General features: G+C 41.0%; 1 protein-coding gene across 1 annotated transcript in view; it reads right to left on the bottom strand.

Annotated features, from left to right (window-relative positions):
* CPEB3 (cytoplasmic polyadenylation element binding protein 3) overlaps positions 1-21,481 on the bottom strand; it is a 168,429-nt gene that overhangs the window by 142,113 nt on the left and 4,835 nt on the right. The gene's annotated exons all lie outside the window — the stretch shown is intronic.

A 21,481-nucleotide genomic window follows, 5' to 3' on the forward strand; every position in this document is an offset into this window, starting at 1 on the left:
CTCTCTCTCTCTCTCTCTCTCTCTCTCTTTCTCTCTCTCTCTCTCTCTCTCTCTCTCTCTCTCTCTCTCTCTCTCTCTCTCTCTCTCTCAATCTCTCTTTCACACACATAAACACACATACACTCCTTCCCTTCCACTCTCTCTCTAGAAATCGATGTAAAAAATATCCTCTGATGAGGATTTAAAAAAATAAACATTTGTTTCTAAATGTTAAGCAAAAAAGAACTATATGCATATATGCATAACCATGGACACTGACAATAGTGTGGTGAAGGCCTGCGGGTGCAGGGCAGAAGGAGTCAATAGGTAGAAAAAGCGGAACATCTGTAATATTTTCATCAATAAAGAGAAATTTTAAAAATAAAAAATAGAAATAAATAAAAATAAGGTAGTCTTAATTTTCTATTTCCCTTATTCACCAATTAGAACTAAAGTATTACCAGACACTATTAACTTATAGCAGTTAGTAATCTTTGTTTCTAGCTATTTCTAAGGAAAAAACTAACAATATAATACATGAGGAAAAATCATTTTTAATCATCTGCCAAAAGCTTTTTAAAAGAACTAAATGATCTTATTACTATTAGAAACTTGATTTCTAGTTTTTTCTTTTCTTTTCCTCTAACCTCCTATGAAGCATAACCTTGGCCAAGATGCTACACTTCCGTTTGCATTCCAGAGCCAATAAGGTCACCTCAAGGTTAATCTTATTCCTGAAGACTTCCTAACCTACCAAACTTCTATTACATCTTTAAGTATTGGAAGTTTAAAAAAAAAAAAAAATCCCTCATATATCCTTATAAAGACTTGATTTTTTAAAAATAATTTGAAATTAATTTCAATATTGTATCAGTAAGGTAGAAATTCTTACATTAGTTAAGTGTGCTTGAAAATGGTTTACTTAGGCATTTATTTATGTATTTATTTATGTATTTATTTTAAATATATTTTTATTGATTTTTTTACAGAGAGGAAGGGAGAGGGATAGAGAGCTAGAAACATCGATGAGAGAGAAACATCAACGAGCCGCCTCCTGCACACCCCCCACTGGGGATGTGCCTGCAACCAAGGTACATGCCCTTGACAGAAATCAAACCTGGGGCCCATGAGTCCGCATACCAACGCTCTATCCACTGAGCCAAACCAGTTTGAGCCAAACCAGTTTAGGCTACTTAGGCATTTATTAATCCACTAGAGGCCCAGTGCACGACATTCGTGGGCAGTCCCTCAGCCCGGCCTGTGCCCTTTCGCAGTCCAGGAGCCCTTGGGGATGTCGGGCTGTGGCTTAGGCCTGCTCCCCATGGGCCTAAGCACTGCCAGCTGCCATGGAGGAGGGCCGATGTGGTCACCACCCAACAGCCTGGCTTGTGGGAGAGCAGTGACCACCAGGGGGCAGCTCCTGCATTGAGCGTCTGCCCCCTGGTAATCAGTGTATGTCATAGTGACCAGTCATTCTGCCATTTGGTTGACTTGCATATTACCCTTTTATTATATAGAATTTGACCCTATGTGCAGGTCTATTACTACTTCGCACACTGAAGAAAAATAAACTTTGGTTCTTAAATCTTGATAAATGAGGACAAAAATTAGTACTGTACATACTTAATATAATTTTTAAATATATATTTTTTATTTATTTCAGAGAGGAAGGGAGAGAGAAACATCAATTATGAGAGGGAATCATCAATTAGCTGCCTCTTGAATGCCCACACGGGGAATCTAGCCTACAACCCAGGCATGTGCCCTGGACTTCCTGGCTTATAGGTCAATGCTCAACCACTAAGCCAAGCTGGCCAGGCTTGATCTAATTTTATTGTATTTGAAAATCAGCTAATTTCTGTTCTTCCTTCCCTAAAATGAGCACTCAAATCTAAAAAGAAAATGACTCAAACATAAATACCAAGGTATAAATAAATACCAAGCAAACAATAAATTATAGGAAGGCTTCCCAAAAGGGACAAAGAACTTCTGTACTAAAATCCTGTTTTTTATTTAACTAGAAAGGAAGCACTATATGAAAATTTTGTCTTCAGGTCACAGAGCTTAACCATATACCTCCTTTGAATAGTCATGGGAAAATATAAAAATAGAGATTACAGAGTTGACTCACTGAAATACACATGGGTAAAATACATCTTTCTAGTCTTCCTTCCTTCCTTCCTTTCCTTCTCTACTTAGATGTTTAGCACAATGCTTATAAATCCTGGGTAGATGGTAGTTGTTCTATATATGTTTACTGAATGAATGAATAAATGAATGGATTGGTGAAATATAATTCTGGTTATCTAAAACAGCCAACATTTGAATAGATATTAAATTGTTCTCCATGAAGAAGAGCAATTACTTTTTTATCAGCTATAAGAATAAATATGAAAGGGGTTGGTATAAAGTAGAAAACCATCTTGACCCATATGTTGTTCAACAGTGTGAAGATCATTTGATTATATCATGAAATAATATTCACTAAGCACTAATTAAAAAGGAAACTTTGTTCCATGTAAGAATTTACAATCTGCCGAAACGGGTTTGGCTCAATGGATAGAGTGTCAGCCTGCGGACTGAAAGGTCCTGGGTTCAATTCCAGTCAAGGGCATGTATCTTGGTTGCGGGCACATCCCCAGTAGGGGGTGTGCAAGAGGCAGCTGATCGATGATTCTCTTTTCGATGTTTCTAACTTTCTATCCCTCTTTCTTCCTCTCTGTAAAAAAAAATCAATAAGATATATATATTTTTTAAAGAATTTACAATCTAATAAAGACACACACCCCAAACCCCCACAGAAACTGCATCATTCAGTTCTCCATAGCCATAGCCTTAGCCATAGCCACTACAAGCTGTTACACACAGGTGTGTTTACTTGGAAAATTCTGAAAACCTAAACCAATTTATACACTTTTCTGCATTGCGTTGTATCTCTATATAAATTCACAAAACATATAACTGTATTTGTAGAGGTTAACTATCTTCTATAGGGAAAAGAGGGGGAAAATAGTACAATTTGGGCATAAGGAAGAGAACCGTACATCTGGGTCATCTAAGCTAGAGAAATAAAAGGAGGTTCCTTTGTGCCAGGTCTGTGCTAGAGGCACTAAACCCAAAGATGAAGTCCCTTCAAAGACCTCAAAGCCTGAAAAGGAGGGGAGGGAGAGGAATCATTTTTGTCAGCTATGATAATTAAATATCCCCTAGGAAACCTAGAAAGGTTTTAGATTATTAAAGTCTAAAGTAATTTATGACCAGAAAGTCTACATCCTCTGAGTGAGGAGGGTCTGTTAAGGCTTAACCGTTAAGCAATTCTAGATCAGATTCATGTGAGAACAGAACCAGAAAAAGGGAGAATAGGAGCAAAACGGGAGCCCGGTGAGCCAGGTGTGGTTTGATGGACAATCTGAGAGCATCTGTTGTTGTTGTTTTTATGTGTCTTGCCTTTCCATTAGTTTTTTTTAATTAATTTCTTCATTGATCAACCCCCCATTCCAATACCCCACCCACCCCTTTCATGCCCCCACTCCGCTATTGTCCTTGACCACTGGTTAGGCTCATATGTGTGCACATAAGTCCTTTGGTTGATCTCTCCCTTTTATCCCTCCCCTCCCTTTGAGGCCCAACACTCTGACCCATGGCTCCTTATCTTTGGGTCTGTTCTTGTTCATCAGTCTATGTTGTTCACCATTTCCCCTAGATAATTTCCATTACTTTAAGTTCATTCATTCATTCAACAATTGTATGAAAGTCCTCCTAGGCACAAAGCAGCGATTCCAAAATCTCACCTACCTTTTCATTGACCTTGTCTCTAACTTCTAAGAGAAAACTGGGGCTACTTGACAAAAATGTCCTCAATTTCTCAGCTGCCCACCAACTAACCTTCTTCTCCCCTTACAAACGTATCCCCATCCATACTTTCTTTCTTCCGATCTCAGAGGAAGTTGGGTTCCCATACAGGTCCACAGTTAATCCCGCCATCTGTAGTTCAGAGCTCATTCCTTCTAATTTCCCTGAGACCTAAATTCATTAATTATTCCCAGCTTTCTCCTTTCCTGTTTGAAACAAAACTCTAAACCCTAACTCTACTCTCTCACTTCCAGTTGACAACCAAACTTACTGCATCTGGCTCTTGCCTCTCTCTACCATCCTGCTAAAATTGCTCTTACTACTGACTACTAAAGTTACCTATGACCAACTGATACTCTTTAAGCTTAATTCATTTTACGTGCCATTCATCGTTCATAAAACACTATAGCATGCAGATTTCTTTTTTTAAGTCTTTTTTTCTTTATTGATTTTTTACAGAGAGGAAGAGAGAGGGATAGAGAATTAGAAACATCAATGAGAGAGAATCATCGATCAGCTGCCTCCTGCACACCCCCTACTGGGGATGTGCCCGCAACCAAGGTACATGCCCTTGACCGGAATCAAACCCGGGACCTTTCAGTTTGCAGGCCGATGCTCTATCCACTGAACCAAACTGGTTTCGGCAGCATGCAGATTTCTAAGATGGTCCTTCAAGAATCCCAGATAGAAGTAAAGCAGGAACTTTATTCCTATCACTGCAATTCTGTCAACAAGAATAAGCTTAAAAATGGATTTGACTCCCTAAAACAGAGAGCCCAGACATGTGGTATCAGACTTCTTCCCTTCAGAACTGTACATTAATAAACGAGTGTTGCTTTAAGCTAGGGGTGTCAAACTCAATCAGAGAAGGGGCCAAAATCTAAAATCCAGCCTAAATCGCGGGCCGAATGGTTTACTGAACAGTCATAAACTGTCATTGTGATGGAAACGCAGCGGAGTGCAGTGATGACAGCGCGGTGCGGGCCACATTGCAAGGCCTGGCGGGACGGATTTGGCCCGCGGGCCTTGTGTTTGACACATGTGCTTTAAGCCATAAGCTTGCGGCAATTTGTTACACTTGCAGTAGAACGCATAACACTGTTCCGTTTTCTTTGCAGACACTGCTTTCCTGGTTCATCACTTCTCAAGTTTCTTCTCAAGTTCCTGGCCACTAAATACAGCTTCCCCGGCGGTTCTCCTAATTTCACTCTCTCCCTAGGCAATGTTATGTTCATGAACCAGGAAATTAAGTTTGCCACAATCTAGGTTTCCACATCAAATCTTTTTGCTAAGCTCCAAATCACTATTTAACCAATAACTTCTCTATCTGAGGGCGCTGTGGCACCTTTTCTCCTGCAAACGTGCTTCGGCCTTTGTTCCTGGTTTACTTATCTTTATCCTGTGTAATGTCACCACCACCCAAGTTAGAAATCTCAACACGATTGCCGAAACCGGTTTGGCTCAGTGGTCGAGCATTGGTCTGTGGACTGAAAGGTCCCAGGTTCAATTCCGGTCAAGGGCATGTACCTTGGTTGCGGGCACATCCCCGGTAGGGGGTGTGCAAGAGGCAGCTGATCAATGATTCTCTCTCATCGATATTTCTAATTCTCTATCCCTCTCTCCTCCTCTCTGTAAAAAATCAATAAAATATATATTTTTTTTAAATCTCGACATGATTTTGTCCCTTCCCTTCTCACTCACAAGGACAAATCCAACCCAGTATTTCTGCGCTAGAACGTAATACTTCTTCCTCCTAAATTTCTGCTTACCATTGCTTCCTCTTCACTCACAGCCTAATGATGGCAGTAATATCCTGACATGTCCCATCTGGTACCCCTCCAAAGTAGCCTCTCCATACCAAAGCCTGAGGAATCATTCGAACACAGTTTTACTGTGTGAGGCCCATTCCTAAAACCCTTTTTAATTACCTTTCCTTTGCCAAGAGGATAAAATACAAACTTACTCTTCTACTCTTCTTCCCAACTATCACAGGTCCCTGGATGACCCATGCTCATCCACTTTAATGCCTCCGCACACATTCCTTCTGCCTGAAATACCTCCCTACCCCCTGATAACCTATCCTATGTACCTGTTAGAACCCAGCCCAAATGTCACCTCTTTGAAGCTTTCCCTGACCACAGAGCAGAATTGCCAACTTCCTCCTTCATGTATCTCTGTGACATGCACACATACCTCTATTGCAATAGTCTTCATACTTCAGTGTAATTATCTGTTTACACCTCTTTCCTAGAATAGCTTCAGGATTAGGACTACATTCATTTTTGTAATGCAGGCCTGACACATAGATAAAAGTTTGTTGATCAAATCAAAGAACAAAGTTATCTTTTACCTCAATGTATAGAGGCTGAGAGCCCTTCTTTAATATCAGATGAAGAGAAAGTCTCTCTTTTTTTTAGGATATGTTCTCTTGCCAAGAAAGGTATTACAAAAGAAACACACACTATGTTTAATGACACTATATTTCATATTTAATGAAGGTGCTCTATACTAAATTTTGGTATAATTCATTTACCCTTCCTCATGAGGCAGGACATTTAATTTGTTCCCAAGGTTTCACTATTTTCCAAACTGATTGTTTCCTTCCACATGTGTCAAACACAAGGCCCGAGGGCCAAATCCGTCCTGCCAGGCCTTGCAATGTGGCCCACACCGCGCTGTCATCACTGCACTCCGCTGCGTTTCCATCACAATGACAGTTTATGACTGTTCAGTAAACCATTCGGCCCGCGATTTAGGCTGGATTTTAGATTTTGGCCCCTTCTCTGATTGAGTTCGACACCCCTACGCTTAAGCCATATTTCTAAAGAAAAAAATTACTTGGTTAAAAGGCACAACACACACAAAAAAACAAAATTAAAAAAAATAAAATAAAAATAAAGGGCACAACATTAAGGCTTCAGATACATATTAACAAATTGTTTAAGATCGCACATTATATACTTCCTTGAGAAATGAACTTCTAATATGAAAACAATGTATGAGTAGTTTATACAATAAAGAATAACGTATTTACTGTTCTGATTACCTAATGTAGAAAAATATCTCTATTCTTTTGCTATGCCAAATAAGGTTAAGTTCCTTTCAGCATTCTGTTATGGTTAATACTTTGTCATTCTTCTTCATCACACCTTCCTGTGATAATGAAATAGTGAAGGTAAATTTAAATACTATCGCCTATGTTTATTAGCTTGAGATCCAATTTCAAATTACAACATGTAAATGTGTACATAGGTGTATTCCATTTGAGAAAAATAAATAAATAGCTTGTATCAATTATAATTTAATTTTTATTTTTTTAAAGTATTACATATGTCTCCTTTTTTCCCTTTATTGATCTCTCCCTGGCCACTCCATAATTATTTTTAAAACCTAATATTTATAAAGGTGGCCAAAATGTACAAACTTCCAGTTATAAAATAAATAAGTCATGAAGTTATAATGTACAGAATGGTGTCTGTAGTTAATAATACTGCATTGTGTATTTAAAAGTTGCTATGAGAGTAGATCTTAAAAAAGTTCTCATCACACACAAAAAACCTGTAAAAAAAACCTGTAAAATATTTGGTGATTGATGTTAACTAGACTTACTGTGGTTACCATTTTGCAATATAATGTTCATATAAATTATATTTTAATTTTCTAAAAATTTTAATATTAATATACATTTCCTATATCTGTGTTCATCTGGAGTCTGAATAATGCTTAGATCATATAGTTTTACATAAAAAGTTCTACGCATCAGCCGAAACCGGTTTGGCTCAGTGAATGGAGTGTTGGCCTGCGGACTGAAAGGTCCCGGGTTTGAAGGGGCATGTACCTTGGTTGCGGGCACATCCCCAGTAGGGGATGTGTGCAAGAGGCAGCTGATCGATGATTCTCTCTCATGGATGTTTCTACCTCTCTATCCCTCTCTCTTCCTCTCTGTAAAAAATCAATAAAATAGCCGAAACGAGTTTGGCTCAATGGATAGAGCGTCGGCTTGGGGACTGAAGGGTCCCGGGTTCGATTCTGGTCAAGGACATGTACCTTGGTTGCGGGCATATCCCCAGTAGGGGGTATGCAAGAGGCAGCTGATCGGATGACTCTCTCATCGATGTTTCTAACTCTCTATCTCTCTTCCTTCCTCTCTGTAAAAAAATCAATATATATTTTTAAAAATCAATAAAATATATATTAAAAAAAAGTTCTATGCATCAAAAAGTTGTGAACTTATAGAGAAACTATAGTCATATTCTTTTACAAAGCACCCCATGCTATTTTTAGTTTCGTTTTTGTTTTTAACATATTTTTATCAATTTTGGAGAGGAGAGGAGAAGAGATGAGAGGAGAGGAGAGGAAAAGGAGAGAGAGCTAGAAATATCAATGCTGAGAGAGAATCATTGATCAGCTGCCTCCTGCACATCCCATACTGGGGATCAAGCCTAAAACCCAGGCATATGCCCTTGACCAGAATCAATTCTGAGACCCTTCAGTCCACAGGCTGGCGCTCTATCCTCTAAGCTAGGGGTGTCGAACTCAATCAGAGAAGGGGCCAAAATCTAAAATCCAGCCTAAATCGCGGGCCGAATGGTTTACTGAACAGTCATAAACTGTCATTGTGATGGAAACGCAGCGGAGTGCAGTGATGACAGCGTGGTGCGGGCCACATTGCAAGGCCTGGCGGGACGGATTTGGCCCGCGGGCCTTGTGTTTGACACATGTGCTCTAAGCCAAGCCAGCTAGGGCTATTTTTAGTTTTTATCCAATAGCAAATTGAGTTCCTTCCCACAATGTAAGCTCCTTTACAAACTGTTTTGATACACCACCCCAACAATAGCTGGTCAGGGCATATGCCCAGGTTGTGAGCTCGATTCCTAGTAGGGGGCATGAAGAAGGCAGCTGACCAATGATTCTCATCATTGATGTTTCTATCTCCTACCTCTCCCTTCCTCTCTGACATCAATAAAAATATATATATTTTAAAGATGCCCTCATTAAATTGGAATCAAGGAGCACCTCTCAAGGAGCTGGACTTAGAGGTATCACCAGCTTTCACAGTTTCAACTTCCATCCCTAAAATTTTAGCTACAGTTTTGAGAATTTTCCCAACAACTTTACCACCGTCTAATGGGCATTTCCAGATGCAAGTGTCATCATGTCCTTCATCATTACTCTGAGTCAGAAGTCAAATACTTACCCTAGTATTTAATATTTAAGGGTTTCCCTCCTAATCCCAACCTATGTTCCCAGACAGCATTATCTCCACTTCCCCAGGCAAGCTGGTCTAACTAATGGTCTTGAATCTTGCTAGTGTTGCCAATCCCAAATGAAATGCCCTCCTCATCCTCATCCCATCTATTATCCTAACCTCACTTTTCTTCAGACCCTAGTTCAAACACCAGTTCCCTGACAGTAGCATCTATGTGTACCAGACATGTATTGCTTTGCCTTTTCTGATACAATTATGTTAACTCCCCAACTACAACTCTAAGCTTCTCGGGGGAAGGCATTACAACTTATGCTTTTGTTTTTTCCTCAAAGGTCTGGTCGAATAGCTTGCAGGGAGCTGAGTAATAAGAGCTAACGTTTATGGAACATTCACTGGGTGCTACATACGATGCTAAGTGCTTTTCAAACATTCATTTAATCCATTTATGAAGTAGTTACTAGTATTGTCCCTAGAGCCACAATGACAAAACGAACATTCAGAAAGGTGATTTGCCTACCCAAGGCAGTGTCAGAACGAGGGCCTGTTTGTCTGACTCTGAAGCTATCTTCTGGCTAGCGACCCATAAAAGGAGCCGCTGTTTGACTCATACAGCCCAGGAGACAGCTTGGGCTTCAAAGGTGTGAGAAGAGGGCATTGCGGTTCATCAGCTTTTCTTTCTCCCACTGACATAAAGCTTTTAAACACTGACCTCTGCCTGAAAACCGGAGGTACGCTCTAACCACAGGGTTCCAGACCCCACGGATGGACAAGACCCAGCCCCACACCAGGACATTTTAAAAACAGCGTGACCATCATAAAAACTGATGAATGATCCAAAGGACTGATTTTAGTCTTCAGGACTCTAGAGAGCAAGGCTGGTCCAAGCCTGCAAGTGATGGGGGGAAAAACTTTCTTTGCCATAATCTCTGCTTTAATGGCCAATATTAATAGGTGCTGTCTTTGTTGAGTCACGGGGGTCATCAGAACAAATGGAAGGGCAATCAATGGTCCGTGTGTCTAAGCAGGAAGCCTTTGGATCCTGCTATTTAAAGTAGTGTTGGCGCCCAAACCGGTTTGGCTCAGTGGATAGAGCGTGGGTCTGCGGACTGAGGGGTCCTGGGTTCGATTCCGGTCAGGGGCATGTACCATGGTTGCGGCACATCCCCAGTTGGGGGTGTGCAAGAGGCAGCTGATCAATGATTCTCTCTCATCGATGTTTCTAACTCTCTATCCCTCTCTCTTCCTCTCGGTAAAAAATCAATAAAATATATTTTTAAAGTAGTGTTGGCGTAATATCAGTGCCTCATGTTCACAGAAAGGGTTAAACGTTGCTTCACTTTATCAACTCACCTGATGTTAACAGCCCTGGGTAGACAACATAGACAGGGGCCTTGTGTTCACTTGTGTGTGTGTGTGTGTGTGTGTGTATATATATATATATATATATATATATATATATATGATTTTTTACAGAGAGAAAGAGAAAGGGATAGAGAGTTAGAAACATTGATGAGAGAAAATCATTGATCAGCTGCCTCTTATACCCCCCCACCCCCACTGGGGATGTGCCCGCAACTAAGGTACATGCTCCTGACCGGAATCGAACCCAGGACCCCTCTATCCACTGAGCCAAACCGGTTTCGGCTCATGTTCACTTTTGCAGATTGTACAAGACTCCCAAGGGCTGGCCAAGGATACTAATGGAGACTGAAACCTAGCGCATGCTCTGCTCACCAACCTATTGTGGGGTGGAACCCTGGGTTCAAAATAAGACCACTGTAGGCTGATGATTGATTAAAAAAGCAGGCAAGGATTTATTGAAAAATTGGCCAGGAAGGCTGCGAGAGTACCACATGCAGGTGGAGTCCTGCACAGTTCCAGGTGTAAGCAGTCTTTTAAAGGTTCAAACCACAGGAATTTTTCTTTGTTCTAAATTCTAAAGGCTGGGAACATTGGAATGTGGCCCTATCTTGCCGATAATACAGAAGCAGAACTCAGAGGTTAATCTCTAAAGATTATCTATAGTTTCTACCCCTGAAGCTACTGAGTCAGTGGGAATCTATCTCCTGTAACTATCCTATTGTTTAAGCAAGTAGGCCAATGTCAAGTCAGACTAGTAGGGTTAAAATTAAAACAGCAGTTTTTACCCAAGATGAATATTCTTAGTCTTATTTCAAACCTTAGAGCTCCATCTGCCTGGGAAAAGAGGCACCTTCTCCTCATGTCCATAAAGGGATTGTACACACAGGTTACAGCACTGAGGATGACTATTGGGTTCCCTACTTTAAAGATCTGGATGTCAATTTTATATCACCATAAAACTGGAAAAATAAAAAAGAAGGAATAAAGATGAGGAAACCCAGGCTTGGAGATGTTGCAAGATATAATTAATAAGTGGTAGGTCCCGGATTAGAGTTCAAGTCTTTCAACTCACTAGTTGTTACGCTTTTTCAACTATACCACAGGATTCCACAGGTTCGGTTTAACCTGGGCTGTAGCGAGGGGCAGACTGATATCCTTAGAACTTGCCCCAACCAGCTGAACCAGTAGCTCTGTCCTGAGTCACAGCTGCACTCTTATTGAGGAAGCTGAGAAACACACATGTGTGCTCACTGTACCAAGAGGGATACTTTCGAGGGATCTATTACCACTTTTTTGGAAAAACAAATTAGACCACCCACCCTAGTGTTAATGGTTCATGACATCACCACAGTGGCAGAAAGTCAACATTATTTATACTATTGGGAGGTGCTGTGTGGAAAGGACATAGGATATGAAATCCAAACATCTAAATTGGACGCTAGCATTACCACTTATTAGCTGGCTGGCCCTGAGAGGTAACATTAACCACTACTTATTGAGTACATCCTATTTGACATGCCATGTACTTTGTTCACAGGACGAATGATTTCACACAACCCTAAGCGGTATGTGCCTTCATTATTCCCAATTCGCTGATGAAGATATGGAAGCTCTGGGGAGTTCAAGTAACTTAACCTAGGGGGCACTGCTGGGAAGAGGAGGAGCTACAATTCAAATCCTGGCACTACAGTATGACTCTAAAACCCAAGTTCTCAATTTCTCAGTCTTTGTTTCTTCTGGAATAAAACAGAGATAATAATATCCATCCTACCTATAAAATCAGTATGTGTGTGTATGAGGACATTTTAAATAGACTGCAAAACATTAAAGGTCAATGTATAAAATCCAAAGCTCATACTGACATGAAGACGGGTTTATCTGAAAAAACTACACTCGAGTACAGATTTCCTTGCCTCCTTTCCACTTAATATTGGGAGTCAAATGAGTTGTGTTAATAAGCCCATAATTCTTCTAGCAACAGTGATCTTGTTATTGAGACATTTCTTATCCCACCTCTTCCCATACCCTACGTTCCTGTGCAAGATACAGTAGGACTTATCTTTAAACTGCCACAGGATACAGATTGCATTAATAGTTTCAAAATCTGTGGATTGACTTTCTTCATCATCTGGGGTGATGATGACTATGGTAATGTTTATACTAAGGTCACTTAGTCAATGTAGGCATCCAGCTAAGCATTTCACATGCCTTATCAGTTAATCCTCACAATAACCTTAGAAGATAAAAACCGTCATACTTCTCATTTTTCAGATAAGGAAACCTGGCCTTAGAAATGCTAGACAGAGATTCCAAAATGGTGGCAGAGTAAGTGGAAGCTACATTGACACTCTCACAGGATCAAACTGGAAGTACAACTAAAATACAGAAAAGCCACCCTCAGTAATCAACTGAAGACTAGCTGGAGAGAACCCTGATAACCAAGGATGAAAAGTGGAGACCACATAGATGCTGGGAGGAAGTAAAAAGGTGCTAAAGGGCTGAGTGGGCTCCCACAGACAGAAGCTGAAGTTCCAGAGGGGTAGCTCAGCGAGTGGGAGGTTCCGAAACTCTTACACCCTCTTAATGGGCCAATGCACAAAATTTTGTGTGCAGCCACTCACCTCGGGCTCCCACAGAGGGAGGGAAGCCTGGACTGGTGCAATGTGAGGAGTGCCCAGGGCTGGGGTTCTGGGTTGGATGTTGGGAGGGTAGGTCGGTGCTGTCATTCCCGCACCTTGGGGGGGGGGGGGGGACCACTTTCTCCAGCAGAACTTGCTATCTAGGCAATTTTTGCCAGGAGGGAAGGCAGCTGCCCTTGGAAGACCTCTTACCTCACCCAGTGGTTGGTAGCCTAAGGCTACACAAGTCTGAGTGTCCATGGGACTGCAGGCAGAGGTCTCTGGAGCCTTTGAGTCTTTTGGCCTGATCTAATCCCAGGCCCAGAGGTAGGAAAAGCAGGCCCTGGTTTACATCCTGATCCTTTCCAAAAGCACCCAGCCCCAGCAGAGAGCACCACAAGCTGTGGATTGTTCATAGCTCCAAACAGGGTACTCGGGGCCAGTCACAGTATCTGACATTGTCCTAGTCACTAGACTAGAGATTGGGAGTCGTAGCAGATCTACGTAATACATTTTCACAAACCCAAACAGGCAGCCAAAATGGGGAGACAAAAAAAAAGAAAAGAAAAAAAGCCCCAAATGGAATAAAAAGAGAATTATCCAGAAGAAGACCGTATTTTTTCTAAACCAAAGTTAAAATGTGTGTGATCTGACAACCTGAAATAACCAAATTTCAGAAAAATCCAGGACCTGTGTTGCTGGGCCTTTACCTTTCTCCCCAATACCTGATCACCCAGAATGAGTCCTATACAGGTTGTTCTCAGCTTCTTTTTTGAATCCAGGCCCAGCTCCTCTTAGTGTTAAATCCATCTCCCAAGCAGAGGTCTCTCCATAAACTTTTTTTTTCAAATACAAGAAAAAGTTTATTTAGAAAGTCACATAGGTGGGAGTGAGCAATGGGAGAAGTGAGCTAGCTGAGCTGCATGGGCTCAGGAAACAAGTCTCAGAGGCCAAAGAAGGGCCCTTGGGACTTAGGAGAAAAAGGGCAAGGATAAACAGGTCAGGGTGAAGGAAAGGGGGAGAGGCTTGGGTATGCTGCGAGAACAGGGGTGTGAAAAGGTGTGCTAGAGAGAGCCTCTACTTACTCTTCATCCGAAATCCTCAGAGCCTCTAAGAGAATGAGACCTCAATTATCATTCTGAAACATTCCTCTTTCAAGAGAAAAAAGAGGAAAGGAAGAAAGCTTTTCTTTTTTTGTTCTCCTTTTTAAAATAAGACATGCCTTTGAATCATCCCTTTCTTCCAGTACTGGTTGATCCCAGAGCAAGGGAGGGGGAGGGAAAGAATTTATCTGACCGCTCAGGGGAAAGGCATGGTTTTGCCCCTCCTTTCTAATGTGGATCTTTGTTAAAGTTTGCAGAGTATGTCCTCCCAGAGAGGGGGGGGGGGGTGTGTGTGTGTGTGTGAGAGAGAGAGAGAGAGAGAGAGAGAGAAAGAAAGAACAGCCCAAAACTTCATATGCAGAAATAATGTGCAAAAATCACCTGTTCAACACATTTACTGAGCACCTGCTATGCAGGAGGTTCTCTAACATTCACTATTTCTCCCTTCCATCTAAATTATCAAGAATACTCAAAAGTAATAAATAAGAAAATATCTTCCTACATGGGGTAAAGGAAAATAGTTGAAAAATAAAAACAAGAAAGTACCAGTGCTATAATGAAAGATTGATGTGATTGAAAAAAATATATATATTTAGATTAGACTAGAGGCCCATTGCATGAAGATTCGTGCAAAAGGCCTTCCTTCCCCTGGCTGCCGGCACCAGTTTTCCTCCAGCACTTGGACCTAGGCCTTTGCTCCAGCCACAGTGGAGAAGCCAAGCCTCTACAGTCTGCAGTTATCTTTAGTCTTCGGGCTTTGCTTGGGCCAGAGCATTTAGTCTTTGCTCCACGCCTGCATATGCAAATTAACCCAGCATTTTTTGGTTGAGTTAATTTGCATACTCACACCTGATTGGCTGGTGGGTACCACAAAGGTATGGTTGATTTGCATATTTCTCTCTTTATTAGTGTATATGGTCATTAAAGGCCTCATTGATGAAGTGACATCTGAAAGCTCACACCTGAATTAAAGGAACCCATTCATGTGAAGGCTGGAGGTGGATGATGTGAAGGAAACAGCTAATGTAAAGATCCTCATGCAGAAATAAGCCTTTCGATCAGAGGTTGGCAAACTTTTTTTTGTAAAAGGGCCACATAGAATTTTAGGCATTGCAAGTTACATAAGGTCTCTTGTGTATTCTTTGTTTTTGTTCTTTTTGTTGCAGTTGTTTTAAAATTCCTTTAAAATGTAAAAACCCTTAATTCCCTGGCAGGATAAAAGTAGGCTTCTGGCAAAATTGGGCCCTTGCCTTGGTTTTCTGACCCCAGCAAGGGTCAAATTAGATTACATCTAATCAATTGTAGTTAGAGAGCAAGTAAACAAGGAGAGATGTGGTACAAGATAGGATCTGAAAGGTAGACAAAAGCCACATCATGTAGAGACTTAAATATATATATAATGTAAATATAATAATATATTTATATTATATTATTGATTTCAGAGAGGAAGGGAAAGGGAGAGAGATAGAAACATCAATGACGAGAGAGAATCATTGACCGGCTGCCTCCTGAATGCCCTACAATGGGGATTGAGCCCACAACCCGGGCATGTGCCCTTGACCGGAATCAAACCCTGGACCCTTTAGTCACAGGCTGATGCTCTATCCACTGAGCCAAACCAACTAGGGCCATGTAGAACCTTTTGAGCTAAACTAAGAGTTTGGGTTTTGTTCGAAGTGTGATTGGAATCCCCTGGGGAGTTTTAAGCAAGGCAATGACACGATTTGACTTAAGATTTAAAAAGACCACCGGGGTTCTGTGCGAAGAACAGACCATGTGAGTGTAAGAGTGGAAACAGAGAGTTGATTAGAAGATCAGTTATTGTATCATCCAGGCAGGACAGGATGAAGGTGCTGGTGGTAGCTACCTAGAGAATTACATAGAAAGTGAAGTGAAAGCTATGTTTATCACTCATGCACAAAATTACAGAAGGGTTCTTGAAATTTTACTTTAAAATCAAAAGAGCAGTATAGTGTTAAGTTTGATTCATACGAAAATCTTGGTACTCACATTTTTAGCAATATTTTGACATATTTGATGTACTGATATTTGACTTTCAGGAAGATTATCTTTTCCTCTTTCTTCCTAATGAAATGATTCACAGTTTTTCCTCTGGTTCTGAATGCTCATTATTTCCCCCCCCTTTCACCTAAATGTATTATAAAGTATCAGAGGCCCGAGGCACAAAATTCGTGCAAGGGGCTCGGCCCTCACAGCCATGGCTTCATCTGGAAGGTCGTCCAGAAGGATGTCAGGAAAGTCATTCAGCTGTTGGGTCTAATTAGCATATTACACTTTTATTATTGTAGACTAGAGGCCCAGTGCATGAAATTCATACACTTGGGGTAGAGGGGGTTTCCCAGTTTGCACCCTCTCACAATCCGGGAACCCTTGGGAGATGTAGGCCTCAGCAAGCAGTCAGACATCCTTAGCGCTGCCCCAGCCAGAGGTGGGAGAGCCTACCACCACTGCTACTGTGCTAGCCAGCAATGAGCCTGGTTCAGGGCTTCTGGCTGAGTGGCGCACCTCCTATGGGAGCACACTGACCACCAGGGGGCAGCTTCTGCGTTGAGTGTCCCCTGGTGGTCAGTGCATTTCATAGCAACCAGTCGTTTTATCATTCGGTCGATTTGCATATTAGCCTTTTATTATATAGAACTATATAATAAAAGTGCACGAACTCCGTCCCCGCAGCCCAGCCTACACCCTCTCCAATCTGGGACTCCTTAGGGGATGTCCAACTGCTGGTTTAGGCCCAATCCCAGGGACATCCCTCTCACAATCCTGGACCACTGGCTCCTAATCGCTCACCTGTCTATCTGCCTGGTTGCCCCTAAATGCCCGACCTGCTGGCCTGGTCGCCCCCAACTGCTCCTCCACCCTGCCAGCCTAGTTGCCCCTCTCTGCTAGTTCAGTCATTTGGTCATCCCTCACTAACCCCCCTGCAGCCTGTTTGTAGGCAGCCATCTTGTGAGGGTGTGACAGCCAATTTGCATATCATCTCTTTATTATATAGGATGATAGTCTATTGTATGAACATACCACATATTATCTATCCATTCCTCAGTTGGTGAACATTTGGTTTGCTCCACTTTTTGGCTATCATGAATAATGAAGCTAAAAATATTCAAGTACAAGTTTTTGTATAGACATATGTTTTCATTTCTCTTTGGTCTATACCTGGGGGTAGAATTGCTGGGTTATATGAAAACTTTATGCTTAACATTTTGAGGAAGTGCCAGGCCATTTCTGAAGAGGCCACACGCCATTTCACCTTCCCAGCAGCAGTGTACTACAGCTCCAATTTCTTCAGTCTCACCATGTGTTTTATCATTCATCTTTTTTTATAGTCATCCTAGTGAGAGTGAAGTGGCATCTCACTGTGGTTTTGATTTGCATTTCCCTGATGGCTAATGTTGGCGGTGCTTACTGGCCATTTTCATTTCTTTGAAGAAATGTCTATTCCAGATCCCTTATCCATTTTTCAGTCGGGCTATTTGCCTTCCTAGTATTGAGTTGTAAAAAAATCTTTATTGCCCAGCGGGCATGGCTCGTGGGTGAGCATGGAGCTACGCACCAGAAAACCACGGTGTGATTCCCGGTCAGGGCACATGCCTAGGTTACAAGCTCTATGTCCAGTGTTGGGGATGTGCAGGAGGCAGCTGATCAATGATTCTCATCATTAATGTTTCTATCTCTCCCTCTCCCTTCCTCTCTGAAATCAATAAAAAATATATACTTTTTTAAATAATATATATTTTATTGATTTTTTTACAGAGAGGAAGGGAGAGAGATAGAGAGTTAGAAACATCGATGAGAGAGAAACATCGACCAGCTGCCTCTTGCACACCCCCCACCGGGGATGTGCCCGCAACCAGAGTATGTGCCCTTGACCAGAATCGAACCCGGGACCCTTCAGTCCGCAGGCTGACGCTCTAACCACTGAGCCAAACCGGTTTCAGCAAAAAATATATACTTTTTAAAAACCTTTATATATTCTAGATACAAGTCCCTTTTCAAATACTACATAATTTCCAATTTTTTTCTCCCATTCTGTTAGATTTCTTTTCACTTTCTTAACAGCTCAAAGGTTTAGAATTTCAATTATCAGTCTTTGAGGTAAAAATAGTGTGCCATGAGCAGCCAGTTTGGCCTGCATCTTAATCATGTTTTTCTCTGAGACAAGTATTATAGATTGGATGCAGCAGAAGTGTGCATATTTTCCATTTCATCACACAGAATATTAAGAACATCTGTATTCAAGGGTCAAGATTTAATAAAATTAAAAAATTATTGCTTAATCAAGGATTCTTAAGTGAACTTTTGTTCTATTTTGTCTGCATGTGCATAGTGGTGAAGAATGTATAACCGTTAGTACAGTCTGGTGCCCATGCCTTTAATAGTCCTAAGGCACAAGCAGTTTCCTCCACCATCAGTGTAAATGCCAATGCAGTGAGAGAGGGGGAAAAAAAAGCAAATAATGTTTTAGTATTCTTATGAAAATAGTCTTGATCTCGATCTCACATACCCCCTGGAAAAATTCTCAAGGAGCCTGAGGGGGGTCTGATAGATTAAATCTGGAGAGCTGCTGCTCTGTGACATCCATGTTTATTTAAAAAGAACAATGATTGCCCTTGCTGGCTTGGTTCAGTGGATAGAGTGTCAGCCTGAGGACTGAGGAGCACCAGGTTTGATTCCGGCCAAGGGCACATGCCTGGGTTGAGGCCTCGATCCCCAGTAGGGGGTGTGCAGGAGGCATCTGATCAATGATTCGCTCTCATCACTGTTGTTGTTGTTTTTTCTCTCTCTCTCCTCCCTCTCTGAAATAAAGAAATATTTTAAGAAATAAAAATAAAGAAAAAAATTATTTTTTAATTTTATTTTTCAAAGAAGACTTAACTTGGAGTGGTGAACACATAATACAATGTACATATGATGTATTATAAAATTGTACACCTGAAACCTATATAATTCAATTAACCAATGTCACCCCAATAAATTCAATAAACATAAACATAGTAGATAAAAAATTTATTTTTCAATTACAGTTGTCATTCAATATTATTTTATATTAATCTCAATAATTATTTACATTTATATTTCCTTATAAATACTCCTGGAACAAGGATGTGGCATGTTATCCTGTGATTTTTGCCTATCCTTGACACACCACTGCATATCCCAGGAGGGAGGAATTTAAGCAAGGATTATGTAAAGAAACAGGTCTTCCAACATATGGATGAGGAGGCAGAAAAGGCAAATTAGTAAATGATCATTTTTTTTTGGTAAAAATTATTTACGCTTTGTAAAGGCTTCTATTCTGTGAGCAGCAAGTAAGACAGTTTTAGACAGTCCTCTACAAGTGTCAGTGAAGCCTCTGTCCAGGGTTAAAAGTCTATTGAACCCTGTAGCTCAGTTTGGTTGGAGCACCATCCTGTACACCAGTACATTACAGGTTCAAATCCCGGTCAAGTCACATACCCAGGTCACAGATTACATCCTCATGTATTGGAGGCAATTGGTCGATATGTCTCTATTTTTCTCTCTCCCTTACTCTCTAAAATCAATAAAAGCATATTCTCGGATGAGGAGTAATTTTTTAAAAATAGATCAAAGTAATCCAGTAAAATGTATAGATGCTAATCCAATAAAATGTATTCTGGGGAAAAAGGTATCCCAAAAAAGTTCCTTCAGTGAGGCCCTTGGACATTATATACTTGAGAATTAGTTAGTATATAATGTTAGCTTATCTAAGGATCTCCAAAAACTTATAGCTGTGTTAGAGCAAACTTGACAACAGTTGCAGGCCATAGGCAAGTTACTGAAACCCAGCCCAGGCCTAACTCGTCATGGTTTTCAACCCACACATGCATATCACTGCCAAGATTGATCCCCCAAATCATTCTCATTTTGCTCAAGAATTTTTAGCAATGCCCTAACAGGTTTGGCTCAGTGGATAGAGCGTCGGCCTGCGGACTGAAGGGTCCCAGGTTTGATTTCGGACAAGGGTGTGTACCTTGGTTACGGGAACATCCCCAATAGGGGGTGTGTGCAGGAGGCAGCTGATTGATGACTCTCTCTCCCTTCCTCTCTGTAAAAAAATCCATAAAATATATTTTTGAAAAACAACAAGAATTTTTAGTAATGACTAAGGGCTAACACCAATGGAACTCTTAACCAGGTACTCAGCATTGTAATGAACAATTTAAATGAAATTTCTTATTTAATCCTTCTAGTAATTCAATGAGGTAGGTTCTATCGTTCTCCCCGGAGATGAGGAAACTTTGGCTTAAAGAGATATAATAAGCTACCCAAAGTCACTGAGCTTCTGAGTGGCAATGCTAAGATTTCAACCCAGGCTTGAGTTGAACTGCAGTATTTCTGCAGAGATACCATTGGCCTAATAATCACTTAGGACATTCGCTTAAAAAAAAACACACAACAGTTTATTAGGCACAACTAAAAGCACGTGGATCGGATTTCCCTGAATCATAGCAGGTTTAGGAACACCAGTGAGTTCCTACTTCCTTCAGAATGAAGTTGATTTCTTATAACTAAACTCCTCTTCGCAGGATTCTAGGATAAGGGCAAAATTCCTAAAATTGGCCTAAGAAGCTATTCAGGGTTTATCACTCAATTGACCATTTTGGTCCCATCTTGCCCCAAGTCTCCTCTCTGTGTCAGTTACTACAATTCATCACAAAGGTTTCCTGTGCAGGGTATTTGCATATACTGTTCTTTGGCCTGTGAAGTTCTTCCCTCCTTCCTTAATCTAGTTAACTTGTGGTCTTCTTCAGTCCTCAGCACAATGGACAGTTGCTGAGAGAACCTTTTCTGAACTCTCTGCCTAGGTCAAATCCCTAACTCTTTTTTTAAATATATTTGATTTTTTTACAGAGAGGAAGGGAGAGGGATAGAGAGTCAGAAACATGGACGAGAGAGAAACCATCGATCAGCTATCTCTTGCACACCCCTACAGAGGATGTGCCCACAACTCAGGTACATGCACTTGATTGGAATCGAACCTGGGGCCTCCCAGTCCGTAGGCTGACTCTCTATCCACTGATCCAAACCGGTTTTGGCCAAATCCTTAACTCTTAACCTCTCAACCTCTCATAACACTATGTACCACATTTTTAAAATTGAAATGTATTCATGTGATTTCCTCTCTCTCCCACTATAAATATAAACTCCACAAAGGTTTTTGCTAGATATTGTATTCTCAATGTCTAGCTTAGTGCCTGCCACATAAATGGTGCCTATTCAATAAATATTTGTTAAAAGAATTAGTAAATTCACGGCCTTTTAACTATTCCCTATTTAGCTGAAACCGGTTTGGCTTAATGGATAGAGCTTCA

Source organism: Pipistrellus kuhlii, unplaced genomic scaffold (assembly GCF_014108245.1).
Source record: "Pipistrellus kuhlii isolate mPipKuh1 unplaced genomic scaffold, mPipKuh1.p scaffold_m20_p_15, whole genome shotgun sequence".
Taxonomy (NCBI): domain Eukaryota; kingdom Metazoa; phylum Chordata; class Mammalia; order Chiroptera; family Vespertilionidae; genus Pipistrellus; species Pipistrellus kuhlii.